This window comes from Apus apus, chromosome 1 (assembly GCF_020740795.1).
Source record: "Apus apus isolate bApuApu2 chromosome 1, bApuApu2.pri.cur, whole genome shotgun sequence".
Lineage (NCBI taxonomy): Eukaryota > Metazoa > Chordata > Aves > Apodiformes > Apodidae > Apus > Apus apus.
In genome coordinates, this window is record NC_067282.1 from 9,516,547 (window position 1) to 9,533,972 (window position 17,426).

Genomic DNA, 17,426 nt, shown 5'->3' on the forward strand with positions numbered 1-17,426 from the left:
CACATATTGCTGTCAATCAGTGAGCTAGAGGAAGGTTTTCTGACATTTTCTGTCCTCAGTAGAAGAAAAGAGATTGACTGGTTTCCTCATCTTAGCCTAACAAAGTTTACTGTTTAACCCTCAAATAGACACTCTCCTCCCATTCTGGCTGAGCAGGCTGAAAGCTGTGCTCAGGCAGTTAGGGAAAGGCATTGCAGGAGTCCTCATTAACCCCTTCAAACTATAGCTTGGGTTGATCTCAGGCAGCCTCTGGAGGTGACCAGAGCAAGCTCAGCTGATACATTTTCTGCAGTGGGAATGCAGAGTGAAGAAGATGTGCTGTGTGGCAGGTGGGTGATACTGGTGTTGTCCAGTGCTGCAAATAGTTCTGCGGGAGGGTGTTTCTTTGGCTTCCTTGTCAAGTAAACTAGTTGTCCAGTTTTTCCATCAATCTAAACTTGAAATGCATACACTAACATGTAACATCAATAATTGCTATGTGCAGATGAAAGTATCTGCCCTAGAGGTTCCCACTTTGAACCCCAAGGATTCAATTTTTGCATCAGAACAACAAAATGAGAGCACTCATTTGCAACACATTTTAAAGATTGCATGCATTATTGATATTGCTGGTTATATCTCATCTGAATATCAAAATACCCAAAGCCTTAAAGAGAACGGTGAGGAGATAACAGCTTCCTCCTGTGTCTCTCCTGATTGTGATCTAGTAATGCTGGTCAGGCATCCAAGAAACCACTCTGTGAAGCCAAGTTGACTGCTTCCTTCATTAAAATCTGTGTTGAGGTTTAGAGCTGGAGCTTTCAGAGCTTTTTGGGTTTTTCTTTTTGGCTGGGGTTTTTTTGATAAATCATCAAAATTGCGTGTTCGGACGTGAGTCATTTGCGTAAAAATTGTTCTACTGTTTGAACACATCCTGCTTCAATAGTTCCTAATGAAAATATAATTTGAATAATTTTCTTCAAACTTAGAATAGTTTTTCATGCAAAAAATATATAATTACCCATTTTAGTCATAAAATACCTAGGAGAAAGATATTCCATGCTTCTACCCAACCACGCATCAAACTTCAGCCTGCATCAAACATGAGCCCTGGGTAACTGTGTGTAGGACTAGGAGTGTAGCCTGGCAGAAAAATAGTAACTCTGAGGCTCTAATTTCAGCATTAAGCAAGGACCTGCTAAGGATGGGTTCTGAGCCAGTGCTGTGACACTTGGAAGCACTGATTTTTTTACAGATTTCCTAATGAGGCGTGTAGGCTCCTTTTGGGAGAAACAAGATCTACGGTGCCCTATTCTTAAGACTGAGAGGCATGAGTATTTCAACAAGGCCCTAATGATCCAAAAATGTTTTACAGAGGTATATTGATTTTGGCAAAAGTTTTGACACAAAGGTTTCCTGAAATCCCCTCAGTTCCAGAAAGAAAGCAAGACTGAAAAAGGCAGAGAGAAAACAAGGGATAAAAATAATAAGAATTAAAAAAATCTTTCCAGTTCAGTCCTTTGCACAATCATTTAAGGAGTTTTCTTTCATTTTAAAGTACAAAGCAAGTTTCCAATTCTGTCATGATTTAAGGATTTCAGATATAACAGGCCTAATTCTTTCATTATCCATTCCTTTAATGTGTTAAAAAATCTGCTTTATTGACTTGGGAAACTTTGACAACAAATCCATTAATTTACCTGCAGAAATGTGCAAGAGGGGGGGAGAGAGAAATGCAATTTATATATGTGTGTGTATATATATATATATTTACAGAATTATGTCTCATTTCATGTAGAAGTCATGGTTACAACCCATGAAATTAAAACAAAATAGTCATACTTAAATAATAATAGATTTTTGTAAGCTAGCTTCTCTTGATAGGCTTTGTTCACCTGTGATGATGATCTAAATCATCCAAATATACTTTTAGGTTTCATGGAATGTCTGGACAATTATCATCCTTTTGAGAAAGCTGCATTGAAAGTGGCATTCAGAAGAGAAAATAAGAGAGAAGAGAAAATAAGAGAGGGGGAAGAGGAGTGGGAGTGGGAGGGACAGGGGGAAGAAAAGGAAAGGAAGGGAAAGGAAAGGAAGTGAAAGATACGTTATTTTTGTGTCAAAATGAAGGAGTTAAGGAAGGGACAATATGTAGCCTTAATTTTCATTTTGCTGCCCCCAAGAGGTTGTGATAAAAGGAGATAGCAGCTGATGTTAAATGAAAGACACCCCCTCTTCTCTTCCACAGGAGGAACCACATGGGTGTCCATCCCTCAGCAGCAGCAATTCCCCTGGTCCTTCAGGGCTGTGAAACAGGGAAAGCACATGTTGCCATTTTACCATAGATAGTTATCAAACATCCAGTCTGACTGGAGAGATGGCCAGACGATGACTGGGATATTTTACAAACACTGTGTCCTCCTCTTCCCTATATCTACTACCCCTCTGAATGGTTTAGGATCTCTCCATCATCTCAGATTCCAGGCAACCTCCAAAGCCCAAATTGCTTGGGACATGCCTGTGAACTCTCACTCTTTTCATGCATTACTGTTCAAGTCACAACTGCTAGGTGTGTCTTCTCTGCCTTTCTCATGAAAATCCAAATCAGAAGAGCCTTATTCCCTACCCTTTCAGGTTGGATTCCTAACCACAGAAATGTGCCTGATCAACTCTGCACCCTCATATTATCCCTGCCACATGTCTCCAAGTAGCCAAATTGAAATCAAAGATCTCCATCTTCAGCTAAGTCTTTCAGTACTTTCCCATGGTAGGCAACCTTTTATCACCAATGTTCCTGTTCCTTCTCTTTCATTCTCTGGGACTTTGTGTTGCATTTTACGTAAGTGTCTCCAAAACAGAAAATGGATTGATGGATGTTCAGTGAGGAATAACATAAGGACAAAAAGGCCAGAAGGTGACAACTAGAGCCTTAGCCTCTTACCTGAATTACAGAGTGCCATCTTCAGTGTTGCTGTGTGTTCACTACATAGAAAGAATAAACTGAGAATATTACTTCTTTTTGCTGGTACTTTTATAGATACTTTGGTGTAATGTCCTGTTTAATTTCTAGTTTTCTTTGCTAAGCATAAATTTCACTTGAATTTGAGTGTGAGCAAAAATATCATGTAGGGATACATTTGCTTTGAAAGTAAGTGGTATTATTTTTTCATTTTTCAAGTAAGTGATTTGATGAATAAATTTATTTTCAAGAGTAATTTTATTTTTTTTTAATTGACTCATGTTTTTGAGGAAATGGACTATGAGATAAGTTGCTCTTGCTTTGAAGAGCTAGAATAGGAGATTTTCAATAGCTCATTTAATAAGGAGCAGATATTCTTCCCTCAAACTAAAGTATACAAGCTAGAGAAGAGCACAAAACTGCTGGCTAATATCCTTCCATGAAAAATCAAGGCACTTTATCACTTGTGAAATTATATCATACAGTTGATTAACTAATATAAATCAAAACCAAGCAAGTAAACAAATTAGTTCTTGAGTAGCATGACCATCATAGATATGATGGGGGGATCAGGTGCATGAGTTCCTCCCTCTTCACTGGCTGTAGATTTTCTTCAAAAATGCCTCTTCTCAGACAGCAAATGAGATGCAATGAATCCCTCACTCCTTTAGACTTTTTTAGAAACTCACTTTTACTGGGTAAAGTGAGATAAACTAGACCCCTGTCAAGTGGTTCTGCTAAGTGTTTAACATTTCATGAACAAAACAATTCCCACAACAATTAAATCAAGTGAATACCTTTGGCACTTTGACCTCTGTTTCTGGAGAGACTTTCTCTGGCATTTCAGTGACATTATATTCACATGTTAGTTTCCTTCTGTGGTGACCTCTAACAAAAATGGCTTGAAAAAAACTGTGATGGTTTAAGGGTTTTGTGGATAAGGCACCTGCTAAATGGTGTGAAGTCCCTGCTGTGCTTCCGTGTGAGCAACAGGGGATCCACATACTGGTGTAGTGCCACAGGACTGTGTGGTGATTAGTAATATTGCAGAGCTCAGTTTTCATTAGAGCTGCATGTCTTTGAAACTTTGTGGCAATGAAAAAACCCAGGTCTCCTGGATGAAGACTTTGAGCACAATCAAAATGTGTTGAAGTGACTTGAGGAACTGACAAGGGCAAAACACTCTTTTGATAGTTTTTCCACTTGACTGTTTATTTTTGTATCATTTTGGAAAGAAAATAAATGTCCTTTGGCCTCACTGTTTAGTGGTAGACTTGGCAGTGTTAAGGTAATGGTTGAACTTGATGATCTTCAAGTTCTATTCTGGCCTATGTGATTCCATTATTCAATTTTTCTGTGATTGCATTCTGAGGGTAAATTTCATGTCAGGGAAACAATCAAATAAATAAAAACAAAAACCAAAGAAGAAGATAGAGGCTTTTAGAACAGAATTCTGCATTCTCCAGAAATAGGAAAGAAGAAAACAAATCTTAGTCTTAACTACTGTTAACATTCCCATCTATTGTTCTGCAGTTATTATTAAGTCCATAAACCTAACAGAGAATGCAGTTGAGAAGTAAGCTAGCCAACTTAAAATGGTATTACAGAGAGTTTGCACAGTCAGACTGAGGAGTCAGAGACAAGGTGCCAGTGTCAGACCCCAGTTTATCTCCTATTCTATCTTACTATTTAGGATAACTGCATCAGTTTGAACAATTTGGCTCCCCAGGCTGCCCACAGCATATGTATCTCAGAGAGACAAGAATAGAATTGGGATTCTTTATGACCAGCTCCCTGCTGTGTACTATCAAGCATCTGTGTAACATATTGGGAAGGTGTGTGCATGACAAGCTCTTTCCCCAGCTGGATATAAAAATAGGAAATAAGCAGTATGAAGAAAGCTTTACAAAGATATCTGCAACAGTAGTGTAAAGCAGTTTGTCGAACGTGTGGAATACATGATACTTGCAGGACTGCTCTTCAGGTATAATGGTTCTGTGAAAGCTCTTTCACTGGGAAGTCTGATACCTTGACTACAGGGTGTTAAAAATGGCATGAAGACTTTATGGAGATATTGAACTGCTATTATGCTTCAAGCATTAAGAACATGTGGAGTCTTTTCCCTCATTTCTTATTTCCATCCTTCTCGGCCAGGGATAGTTGACACATATCCCACATTATTTTCAGCTGTTAATTATAATTTTTTATTTGCTAATTTTATCCCCTTGCTTCATCTTCACACCTGTCTGCATTTTTCAGAATGCTCTGAGAATAAAGATTTTAGATCTGATGGTGGTTTAGGGGTTGTTTTGCTTTGAATATGTTCTATGTACTTTGAGAGTCTGAAATAAAGCTTTTACATTGGTCATATATACTTGTCAGAGAGTTTTCAAGAGCATTTTTACTATATCCGTCAAATGTTCTTTGTGACTTTGTGACATTTGGTTGGATAGATGAACTGGACATGAGATTCACCTTTGCTGCCTGACAGAAATTATGTGACCCTTCCAGTTCTATCTGCCATGAATGCTCTTGATACTACATTTGAATTTCATTTGCTCTGAATATTCTACAAATAATCTTTCTGTAGTAAACTTGTGTCTTAAAACCTCAAATAAAATGCAGAATAGAAGGATTTCAAGTATGCAGACAGAAAATTCATTTAAGAGGCCAAGATGTATTTAGTGTGGTTACTTTGTTATTTCATTTAGTGGTGGGAAAAATCAGTGTGTAGTGGTGGGAACAATCAGTTAGTGTTCAGGGTTGGGTTGCAACCACTCATTTTGAAATGAAACTATACTATTTTCTCTAAAGTATTATTTAGTTAACCTGTAATCTGTGAATGGCAGAATCTCTCCAACAGTTCTACATAATCTTTTTCATTGTATATATGGAAGAGATGTCTAGAATAGATTTGGTTCTGAAAAGAAAGCCCTGGGTTATTTTCACTGAATAGTTTTTATCATAGATATTATGAACACTATAGAAATATCTGACCCCTAATTCTCCTTAAATAAAGAAATATCAGCTCCTTGGGACACCATTGTTATTTTGTATCTCTGTTAAAAAAAAAAAAAAAAAAAAAAAAGATTAAAAACATCAGAAAAGCCTGTGCCTTTACTGGAGCAGAAATTTTCCTGCTGAATTTCAAGCCATTTTCTAGCATCCAAGAAACTGAAAGCACACTTCACAACTCTGTTGTCCCTGTGACCTTGGTAGACTATAAAGACTTCGATGTCAGACTTTCAGCTGTGGAATGTAAAACTAAGCTCTTCGACAAACCACATCAGTCAGTGCCTCTGAACAGTGGCTCAAGAATTAGGACTTACCCTTTCCCTGTGGAATGATTTATCGGAGTGGTAGAAAATATTGAGTTACTGCTTAAGAAATGCCAGAGGACACAGGACCCAAGAGGGATACATGCATAATTCATGACACTGATCAACAATATTCATAGGGACCAGTAACTACTTACTTTCCCCACTTTTTTGGTAGACTTATATTTTACAAAAGGAAATTTCACAGTCACTCATCTTTATTCATAAGTTCTAGGGCAGACAGCTACTTGAACACATTAGAAAAAATACACGTGAAAAGGTATGTTACATATGTACAAGTTTCCAGGACCAGGTGTATCCTGAATTACGGGAAATAACTGGGAGATGAAAAAGAAAGGGAAGAATCTACTAGTCCATACAGACACTTGGGACCTGTAAAACCCAGTGTCTGCCATGAGAAATCAGGAGTAGATTTATTTATTCTTTCAAAGGTCAGGTTTGCAATACAAAATCCAAATCCATAACCGTGTCTCTTTAAAGTAAAAAGAAAGCTCTACATCAATGGAATAAACGTGGGTGTGGCTATTCTCTGTCATCTCAACATAAGATGGACATGGAAAAGAGAATGCTCCAGGGGGACCTTATAGCTGTCTTCCAGTACCTGAAAAGGGGCCTACAGGAGAGCTGGGGAGGAACTTCGTACAAGGGCTTGTAATGAGAAGACCAGGGGTAATAACAGGAAGAGGGGACATTTAGGCTAAACATCAGGAAGAAATTCTTTAGTGTGAGGGTGGTGAGACCCTGGAACAAGTTGCCCAGGGAAACTGTAGAATGCCCACCCGTGGAAGTGTTCAAGACCAGGTTGGATGGGGCTTTGAGAAACCTGATATAGTGGGAGGTGTCCCTGCCCATGCAGGGTGGTTGGAACAAGATGATCTTTAGGGTCTCTTTCTACTCAAGCCATTTTATGATATGATTCTATACGATACATTAGAGCTATCCATGGTCAGCAGATTACATTTGTTGTGTTTGGCAAGGTGGAGACATAGACCAGATTTAGGGTGATGTCTTATACTATGCTAGGCTAGTTCTGAAGTTCTATTATTACTAACTTATATTCTCTCTATAACTAGTTATAAAGGGCGAGGTGATTACCCTACTTTGGCTCATTTCTGGGAAGTTTTCATGCAGATTGACTTCTCTCTTTAGTTCAACTGAAATATTTTACCCTGCTGCAAGAGAAGACCACACGCACAGAGTTACTGTGCATCAGCTGATAGAAATGTGGTCACTTGACCATGAGGGAGCAAATAACATGTTTAAACACAGGTATAAGAGCCAATGCAGAGATTATGGGATACTTTACCTTACTTGAGGAGAAAAAATTATTTCGAATCAGTCCTGTTTCATGTTAAATGGTCTTGCTCAGTTTCTAAGAAAATACTAGGCATCTAGATTTAGGTACCTGAATTGTACCTTGTTTTTATTTTTGCATCAGTTCCTTGCTTATAGTGAGAATACAGCTGTGCCTCAAGGGTATGAAGTACTGCTATATCAGATTACTGAAGAAAATGCATGTACCTTAGATCATGTCATATGCAGCTTGTAGAGAATCATCCCTGCACTTTAGAAAAAAAATTCTCAACAATACTTGGAAAAAAAAAAAAAAGGACTAATGTTAATGTTTCAATAATTCATAAAAATCCAGTTTAAATAAATAATAAACTATAAAATGTAAAACCTAATCACCCAGCTCCTGATTCTTGTGACTCGCTGTTTATTACCTTCTTAATAAATTAATTTGTGTGACTTACCAAGCTAAATACTTAAGAATTAAAAGGTTAATTGAAGGTTGTAGAAGTATACGTTATTGAGAAGTTGACATATTTCCTTGATGTTATGAATAATCTGGAAGTACTTCAATAGAGTCACAGCCTCTTTTCCCAAGTCTGAACTCGACCTGCAGTCTTTCTTCCAAAAGCGTTGTCACTTCTTTATATCTAACAGGGCTTTGAGTTGTTTTGTTGTTTTTTTTTTTTTTTCTTTCCCCTCTCTTCTTAAGAGGATGAATTATTAATAACATAAAGAATACACTCAGGGAAGAAAAAGCCAGAGCATATCACATCTCCCCAAACCTATAAGATTTTGAAAAAAGGAGAACAAAAAAAGTTAAACATCCATACCTGAGGTTGCTCGTTTGCATGCCAACAGAAGGTAATGAAGGAACTACAAAGAAGCTTTGAAAGGAGAGGATTATTAGAACAAGAAGAATTTTGAATTAATCAGGGCAAGCTTGTATAAGCAGATCCAAGATGCCAGAGGGTTTGGAAACTCTTTTTCTGTAATTCACTTCCTATCACAGACTCTTTTCGTGAAAGGAGGACGGGGAGACGAGCTTAGGGGGGCAGGTGGAGAGGAGGTGGTACCATCACTGACATGCTCTGAATTAATTCAGGTGTCAGCCTGGAGCTGAGTGTGTGGGAACAGAACTGTATACTGAACTAAAGATTTTGCAGCTACTATGCTAATGAGGAGGGGCAGATCCTCAGCAGGTTTTATTTGTCAGAGGTCTAACATAGATAATGCAAATCACACCGACTGAGTATCTATCCCTCCATTTTGTGCTATTTTTCCTCCTCATCCAGCCCCATCTCCTTTTATTTTTATGATAAACAGGACTTGAACTCTGTTGAGCCCCACAGTTCTGCATCTCATTGATGACTCATTAAGATTTTATCATTCCAGTGACACGTTATTGAACCCAGTTTCCTTGGGGGACTGGTTTGGTGATTACAGGAGTAACCAGTGACTGCTTTATCACCCACTTCATTTTATTCATATTAATAATAAATACCAGGAGGTAGACAGTTATAATTACATTGCTAGCTTAGGAAGACATGAGCCCATAAAAGTTAGCAACACTGAAATACAAATTCAGTTGTAAATATCACACAAATAGATGTGACTTGGAAGGTGCAGAGAAGGGTAAGAGAGTATAAACATTGTTATTTTAAAGAGAGTTATTGTCTCAGCAATCATGATGCTGTTCAATTAAGCAGGAAAAAAACAAAAAAACAACAATAAACAAACAAACAAACAAACAAAAAAACAAAAAAAAAAACAAAACAACAAAGAGAACAAAACTCAAGCATGAGCAGCTTAGAAAAGACGAGGTAATAAGATATTCCCATGTCTGGCTGAAAAGCATTTTCCATCAGGGAAAGAGGCCTCAGGGAACCCAAGGTTCATTACAATATGATGCATCACAAAGTGGCAAAAATGCTAAGCTGGATATGTGCTGAACTGCAGACACAAGCAGGAGAGGATTTTTTTCTGGTTTACCATATATGCCTATTTTAAGATTAGATGAGCTGCCATATAGAGATGTTTGCTTTAACAGAAGCATCAGGTGACTATCTAAGTTCTGACACCTAAGTAAAAGCAGATGTTGAGTGAGGGCTGGTGAGGGAACATATTGGACCCAGGAGTCATTAACAGTAATAGTATTCTTCCCAAAACAAGATAATACAGTCATGGCTGAGGATTTCTGTAAGCTACAGGTTTCCAATCTAGCCTGACTTTTCTAAAAAATCCAGAATATCTGTCCATTCTTCATTATGTTTAAATTGAGGCTTGGCTTTATTTTATTTTAAACAGATCAAGTTTTTGTTGTAGTGATTTATTTTCACATAACAAAAAATGCTTACTGCACAGTGCAGCTAAAGTATTTGTCAAAAGTAAAGTGAAGGCAGAGTTGCATCCTGAATAGGACTGAGAAAAATCTTGCCTAAGTTCAGAAGGTGGATGTTCAGACAGCTCATCACTTAACTTAATTCATTAGCTAGAGCTGCACGTATTTATGTAACATGTTAAAAGTCAGACAGCTTGAGTAAGCAAAAGCTGGAATTGTTAGTTCAAGTTTCTTCCAGGAAGGGATTTTGCACTCCCAAATGCTAGCTTTTTTTGTAAAACAGGAGGTTTGTGATTGTGCCAAGACTTGTAGACAATTAAATGTGGTTTGAGCAACCTGTGAGTTTGGCCTGTAAGGAAAATAAGCAGAGTGTATCCTGACAGGGCTTAGGCTAATACTGTCAATAGCTCAGTGTTCATTTTTGTGAAATGTCTCCGGGATTTCAGTGCTGAATGTTCAGGTGCTAAGCTAGTTTGCCAACTACAGGATAGAAGATAGGGGCTAACAATGCCAGCAGTCCCAAAATACTTTAATCTCTTGAAGCTCCTTAGTATTTCAGCTCTCCTTGCCAGGCTATACTTCCAAGTATGTGCATCCAGGGGGAATCAGACTGTCTATAGCTTCTGGCTAGTGTGGTGCTTCAGTTTACAGGGAACTCATCATTACTTTCCAGGGTCATATTTCTTCTGAACCTATTAATCTTCAATAATTTTCTTTAAAGATAGAACTTTGTGAACAACAAAGATGTGGACAAGTGAATCCAGCTTAAATAAAGACAACAGCTAGGAAAAACAGACTCAATGATCTGTGGGATAAGGTCATGGACTCCTTGAAAGATTGTGCATGAAAGCTGAAAACCATTGAAGGGTTGAGGAAACCAAGACTGAGGGATAAAGGAAGGCTTTTACATTTGGGCAGTCTTTAGGCAGACAAAATTAAATGGGGATGTTTTCAACAATCTCATTTATTTGTACACTTATGCACAAACACATACATAAGAAAGGAACTGCTGCCTCATTGTTCACTAAAAATAGTAGAGGACAGTACAGGAAAGTTGGGACACAAGGTTTCATTCCTGTTGCAATGGAACAGCTGAAGGGTCCGGCACCTGAATATTTATTATGTAGACCAAGAAAAGAAACAGAGCTGTCATCCAGCCATTTCAAATGTATAATACCTTTATAATAATAGATTCAAACTTTGCTAGTATGCATTTTGATAGACTATATGGTCTCATCTCACTCTCATTTCTCCCTGAGGCTCCACACCCTTAGTTGGGCAAATGGTTGGCCTGTACCAGGTGATGTTACATTGAATCCACTACCTGAGTTACAGTTAACTGTTCTTCTGAGTTACTGAAAAGAAGAGATAAACCCCTTACAGTCTTGGCTCCTGAGGCTTTCTACACAACAGCATATGGCTTCATCACAGTGAAAAATGAATAATTGGTTAGTCTCTTCTCTATAAAGATACAATTAGTACCTCAAATCCTGAGCTCTTTTATTGCAAACAGCAAGACATTCCGAAACCTCGCCTCACTGTTTTCCCCTTATTTTCAGGTTGCAACAGGAGGAAATGTGAGAAATACCTGTTTATAAGCAGGTAAAACAGAAAGGCATTATCAGCCTGAACATGAAGAAAGTGCAGGGAATTTTGTAGTGCTCGGCTGAACTGTCTACTGAAGAGACTGAGGGAGAGATTTCCAAGGGTAGAGACATGAAGCAAAATGTACTTCAGAAATTGGTGTTTTGAATAGGCAGAATAAAAGCAATACTAATCTTAACAAAGGTTAAATTTTACCCATACACTCATGAGTCTTCCTTATTGTTGCTTCTACCTTTTCCTGGTGCGTATCTATACCAGCACCTAGTTCAGCAATTGGCAGGAGGGATTATCTTTCCATTACCTGTCTTACGTACAACTGCCACAGAGAAACCCAAAATAGCACAATGATGATACAGTTAAAGAACATCCCTAATGTTCTGTGAAATAAAGTATGCTATTTACTGTTAGTTTCTGCTCTGAGAAGATTAACTAAGGACTGTAAGTACTCTGCTACACCATCCGGCACTTAAAGAAGATCATTTTGTAGGATGCTATTTCATATTAAAGCACCTAAACAAGCATGCAATTACAGGGAGTCCTAATTCAAGCAGTATTTTGCCTCTTCCTGTGTAACTGTCTACTCAGGTTGGTGCATCCACTTGTGTCCTACATGTTTAAATGACCTTCATAACCCCTAAAAGGTCCTGACTACTTGTCCATCAACAAACTGATCTTTATGCACTGAGTTATCAAATCAGAACACACAGGTTTTTCAGTTCAGTGGGAGTCACTGGGCAAAATCCTGCTCATGGCTTTAGCAGATAAACCTCTTAGCACCACAGAAATGAGAAAAGGGTAGAAATGATGGAGGATTTGGTGATCAGATTTCAAATTGTCATTAAACAATTATTTCATGCTTCAGATGTCTCTCCCCTCTTGCTTGCAGAAGCTGTAATAATTGCCTTTAGAGCAGTGAGGAACCTGAGAAGCTCTGCTGGTGAGTGGCAGTATCCTAAATGTAGAACATTCCCCTGTTGTCAAATCCAAATCTGCTTTTTCACTGTCCTGTAGGCATTCATCCTCATTAAACAGGGCTTTCTACGCAGCTTAACAAGCAGTCATTTTTTCCCTGCAGTTTTGGTACTGTAGTAGGGAATGGAAGTTAAGTCCACAGAAGTCTTTTACTCCACATGTAGAATTAGACTATCTTTTGAGGTTGGTGTAGGATACACTGAGCATTTCAAAGCATTAATGTTACAGGGCAGTAAGTTATCTGATCCAAATCAAGGAGTCGTCCCAGGAAGACTGATAATAACCTCTCACCAAATTCCAAAGATTTTGGATACCTTTGGATATCCTTTGAAGCACCAGACTAATGGGGGATGACTTGTGAATTTTATGTAGATAACAGTGGTTTTGAACATTTTAGATTTTCAAATTACTAATTTTTCCCTTGATACTGCAAATCTCAGCACCGCAACCTGAGCCTACTGACTCTCAGTTTGCTTTGTTATCTTAGAAAACATCTGTGGAGTGACTAGAAGGGGAAAAAACATTGGCAGAGAGTAAGGAAGGAGAATTCCACCATGTATGTTACAGCAGCATCAATTTGACACCATTGCTTCACTTAGAATGTCACTATTTCCTTGAAAGTGCTACCATGTGCTTCCCAGCCAGCATTGGGGATGTAAAATCTTCTTGACAGCCCAGTATTTCTGAATATCACTGTCTCTACTGTGTACCTTGGAAATAACAGCCCTTCCAGGTAGCCTTGCTTCATCAGCATCAGCTAAAGATACTGCACTGGGTTCCACTGCAGTTTCATGTGGGATTTGACAAGTGATTTAGCCAATCTAGTGGACAGCTGCTTCTGAAAACAGTTTCACTCTCCTGCTTCCCTTGACTTATCACTGGCTGTTGAGTAACTTTCCTATAGCCTAATCTTTGTCATTAAACATCACTCACAGAGGAGAATACGAAGAGGTGGCAACCACAGTAAATACTTATTTTCTGGCTGAACTTTGTTGTGTGACTTCACTGCAACTGTGACCTGTAGCCTCTCTTCCCTGACCTTTGTTTTCTGCCCAGTTGTCTGTACAAATCTTCATCCATTTTTCTTATCACAGAGAAAATTCATGCATCTACCTGTGTGTCATTAATGAGACAGTTATAGGACTTAACTGTCAGAGCTGAATCTTTCATTTTCAAATTTTCTTTACTTACATACATGAGCAAGCAAATTTTCTTGACAAATATTTAGCTTTCCATTGAACACCATTATACTTGGGAGAAGTTTCATTCTTGTGCCAAAATTAGTGCAAGCCTATTGCCTGACATCAGTGACTACAGTCATCTGTACAAGTTTGCTGTGTAAGTTTTAATTTTTATGACCTAAAAACAACAGAGCAATTTGCAACTCCCTCTTTTATGTCCAAGTGGAGACTGAAGCATTATTGCAAAATATATGTTGCTGCTTAGTTATTAATATAAAAACCTGTAGGTTCACAGAAAGAAAGTTAAATACACTAATAGGCAACTAAGAAACTGTCCAATGTCCAGTGACTCTTCTAGGCAATGTGATATTTCCAGGGTCAGTACAATGGTGGATTTTAAAGGAGACAGATTAGAATAAATCACTGAAGTCAATCTGCTACATCAAAAGTTCCACAGAGTTTGATTTTCTCTAGACTTTGTCTTTTATCAAGTCCCATTTTATTCAGATACTGCATACCTGCATTGGAAATTGGCATTACGCAGGTACTAAAACCCAGGAAAAAAAAACAGGAAAAAACCTATTAAAATTGATTCAATGAATTGTTAATAATTTGCCTTATTTTCTTTCAGTTATACACCTCAAATGCTCTTGCAGATATGAGTTCCTTCTTTGTAAGAACCTCTCACAACCTTTAATAAATATTCTGAGTATGACAAATGGTGGTGGTGGAAGGGAGGGAGGAGGTGTGTTGTGCTATATGCTCAATTTCACAACAAATTCATTCACGGCAGAAGTCCATGGTCACTCCTAGGGTCATGCCAGGTGTGGATAGCCTAATCTACTCTGCCCAAGGTAGACTGCTCAGTACAGACTTTCTCTAGAATTCTGGTAAAAAATTGAGGGTGCTTGGTCATCTTCTGTACAGCAGTTCAGTTCATTTGCTGTGATTAATTGACTAGGTTTACAGAATAAAGATGTTGAAAGGACACCTTCACTTTATCCTTATGCCCCGCTCATCTCCCCATTCTTGTACGTTTTTAGCACTTACCTTTTAAAAACTGCAGTTATCACACCATCAGAAGATGATCAGGAACAAACCATGTAAAAGAACAAATTCCTGGTGCTGTCTTTATCCTTCTGCATCTGTATAACATAGACCAGGTGTGAAACTGTCAGGAGCCCTGGTTTGGATCTACCTGCCGGTTCAGATGGAAGGAGTGGACTAGAGAGTCATGAAGAATAAGAATTTGTGCAACAGTTTCAGAGAAGAAAAAGGAATATGTATATTCATGTATTCTCCATACTCCTTTCTGGAAGTAACATCTTGAACATTTACTGACCTCTGAATAGCCAAGACGGGAGCTACAGTTGCCAGACTACATGAGCCTTCTTTGGGAAGAAAACTAGTCCTTGCATTATTTTCCAAAACAGTGAATTTTCAAGAAAACAAGTCAGTATAAAAAGCACCTCAGAACAACAGAGTGGGAAAGATAATTTGACATTTTAAGTGTATATTAAATGGAATAAAAAAGTTTTGCCTAGAAGAAGATGCAAGTATAGTGATGGTCAGTTGCTACAACACCTCCTGATCTCAGTGGGGTAGGAATTCGCCTACATGCTTGGAGTGAAAAGGGCACATCAGCATTGTAATATCTTCAACCATCTTAAGTGTGTCAGTGTTTTGACCTAGCTGACTAGGCTGCCTCAACTCAGTGAGGGAGATATGTATTTTGAGAGGATGATCTGTCTAATCACAGGTGTTTATGGAAAGGCTGGATAAATTACCTTCTCAAAGAGCCTGTCTCTCTCTATTCACTCAATGTACTGAAGGGAAATCTTCATAACTAATTTGGATTAAAAGTATAAATTAATGCAAATGAATACTACTCTATAAAATTGAAAGCAGAATCCAGCCCAGCTTCTTTTCTTCACTACTTATTAATTTACACTGTATGGTATGACTAAGATGCTATTTTAATGTCACCAAAGAGTTTTGAGACTGATTCAATGTTTTATCTTTGTTTTGGTTATTAATCAACCTCAACGGCTGTTTAGTGCATTTTATAACACAAAGCAAACAAAAATTATCCTTTAATTGATTTTTTAATGATGTGATATTTTATAAACAATCAAATCTGTAATAAAAAGATTTGATATTTTGTGGGATTTTGGTGTGGGTTTTTTTATATATATATATGAACATTCTGAGTACCTCTAAATGGCAACAGACTTCTGTTACTACACAAATGGAAATCTGTTTTGCTTTCCAAACTTTGTTTACTGCTATTGAAAATGAAGAAACCAGTTGCTGGATAAGGCAGAAAAAAGCTTGTGTGATTGCATTTTTAAATTGTAAATTCAGTTATTAGCTTAGAAACATGAGCATTTTGATAGTAGTAACAACAGCTTTAAAGCCTTTCTTGGCTTATATATTACTGTCATCACTGACATGTTTCCCACTGGAAAGGAAAACACCATAACAGCTAGTTCAGATCATGTTTGCAACATTTCAGTTGCAGGTCTTGATGCTGGTCCTTGCACTGTCTTCTAGCTGATCTTTTGTGACTTCTGTATCATATCTTTAGCACACTAGAAATTTTGCTCTTGACAAGTTGTTATCCTGACCTAGAACAATTTTCAATGTCTTATATGAAATTTCTTGTATATACTCCAGATCTTTTGTTAATTCTGTTTCTACAATTTCTCATAAATTTCTTGTCATTCATCAAGAAGCATCCTAGCTCCAGGATGACTCTGTCAGCCCACAGGAAACACATGGAACTGCTAATGCACAGCTGATCATCAGCACCAGTTTTTTTTAGGTCATTGAGAAAACAAAAGAGAGGACAAAAAAGTTAAGATGAAGACATGTCTAATTAGTTTATTAAATGAAGACAGTTCAGGGATATTCAGCTACCTACAGGTATTCATGGAAAGAACATGCTTTCTTCAGCCTCATGTCTCAGAAGAGCAATGTCTGGATAAGACGATTAAGATCCATTAAAAACGTTTCAGAGCAGGTATGAGAAAAGAAGCTTGAGAGATATGATATTTCATATCATTGCCACTCTCCATCATCTTTGGCAAGTCGTGGGTAACAGGAGAGGTGCCTGAGGACTGGAGGATAGCAAATGTCACTCCAGTCTACAAGAAGGGCAAGAAGGAGGACCCGGGTAACTATAGACCGGTCAGCCTCACCTCTATCCCTGGAAAGGTGATGGAACAACTTGTTCTTGTCGCTATCTCTAGGCATATCAAGGACATAGGGGTCATCAGGAGCAGTCAGCATGGTTTTATCAAGGGTAAATCATGTTTGACTAACCTCATAGCCTTCTATGAGGAAATTACTAGGTGGATAGATGATGGTAGAGCGGTGGATGTGGTCTATCTTGATTTCAGTAAAGCATTTGACACCGTCTCCCACAGCATCCTTGTAGATAAGTTGATCAAGAATGGGTTTGGTGATCAGGTAGTGAGGTGGATCAAGAACTGGTTGAAAGGAAGGAGGCAGAGAGTTGTAGTCTATGGGGCAGAATCTGGTTGGAGGTGTGTGACTAGTGGCATCCCTCAGGGGTCGGTACTGGGACCGGTGTTGTTCAACATCTTCATCAACGACCTGGATGAGGGTATAGAAAGTACTCTCAGCTAGTTTGCTGATGACACAAAGCTGGGAGGAGTGGCTGACACATTGGAGGGCTGTGCTGCCATTCAGAGGGACTTGGACAGGCTGGAGAGTTGGGCGGGGAGAAATCTGATGAA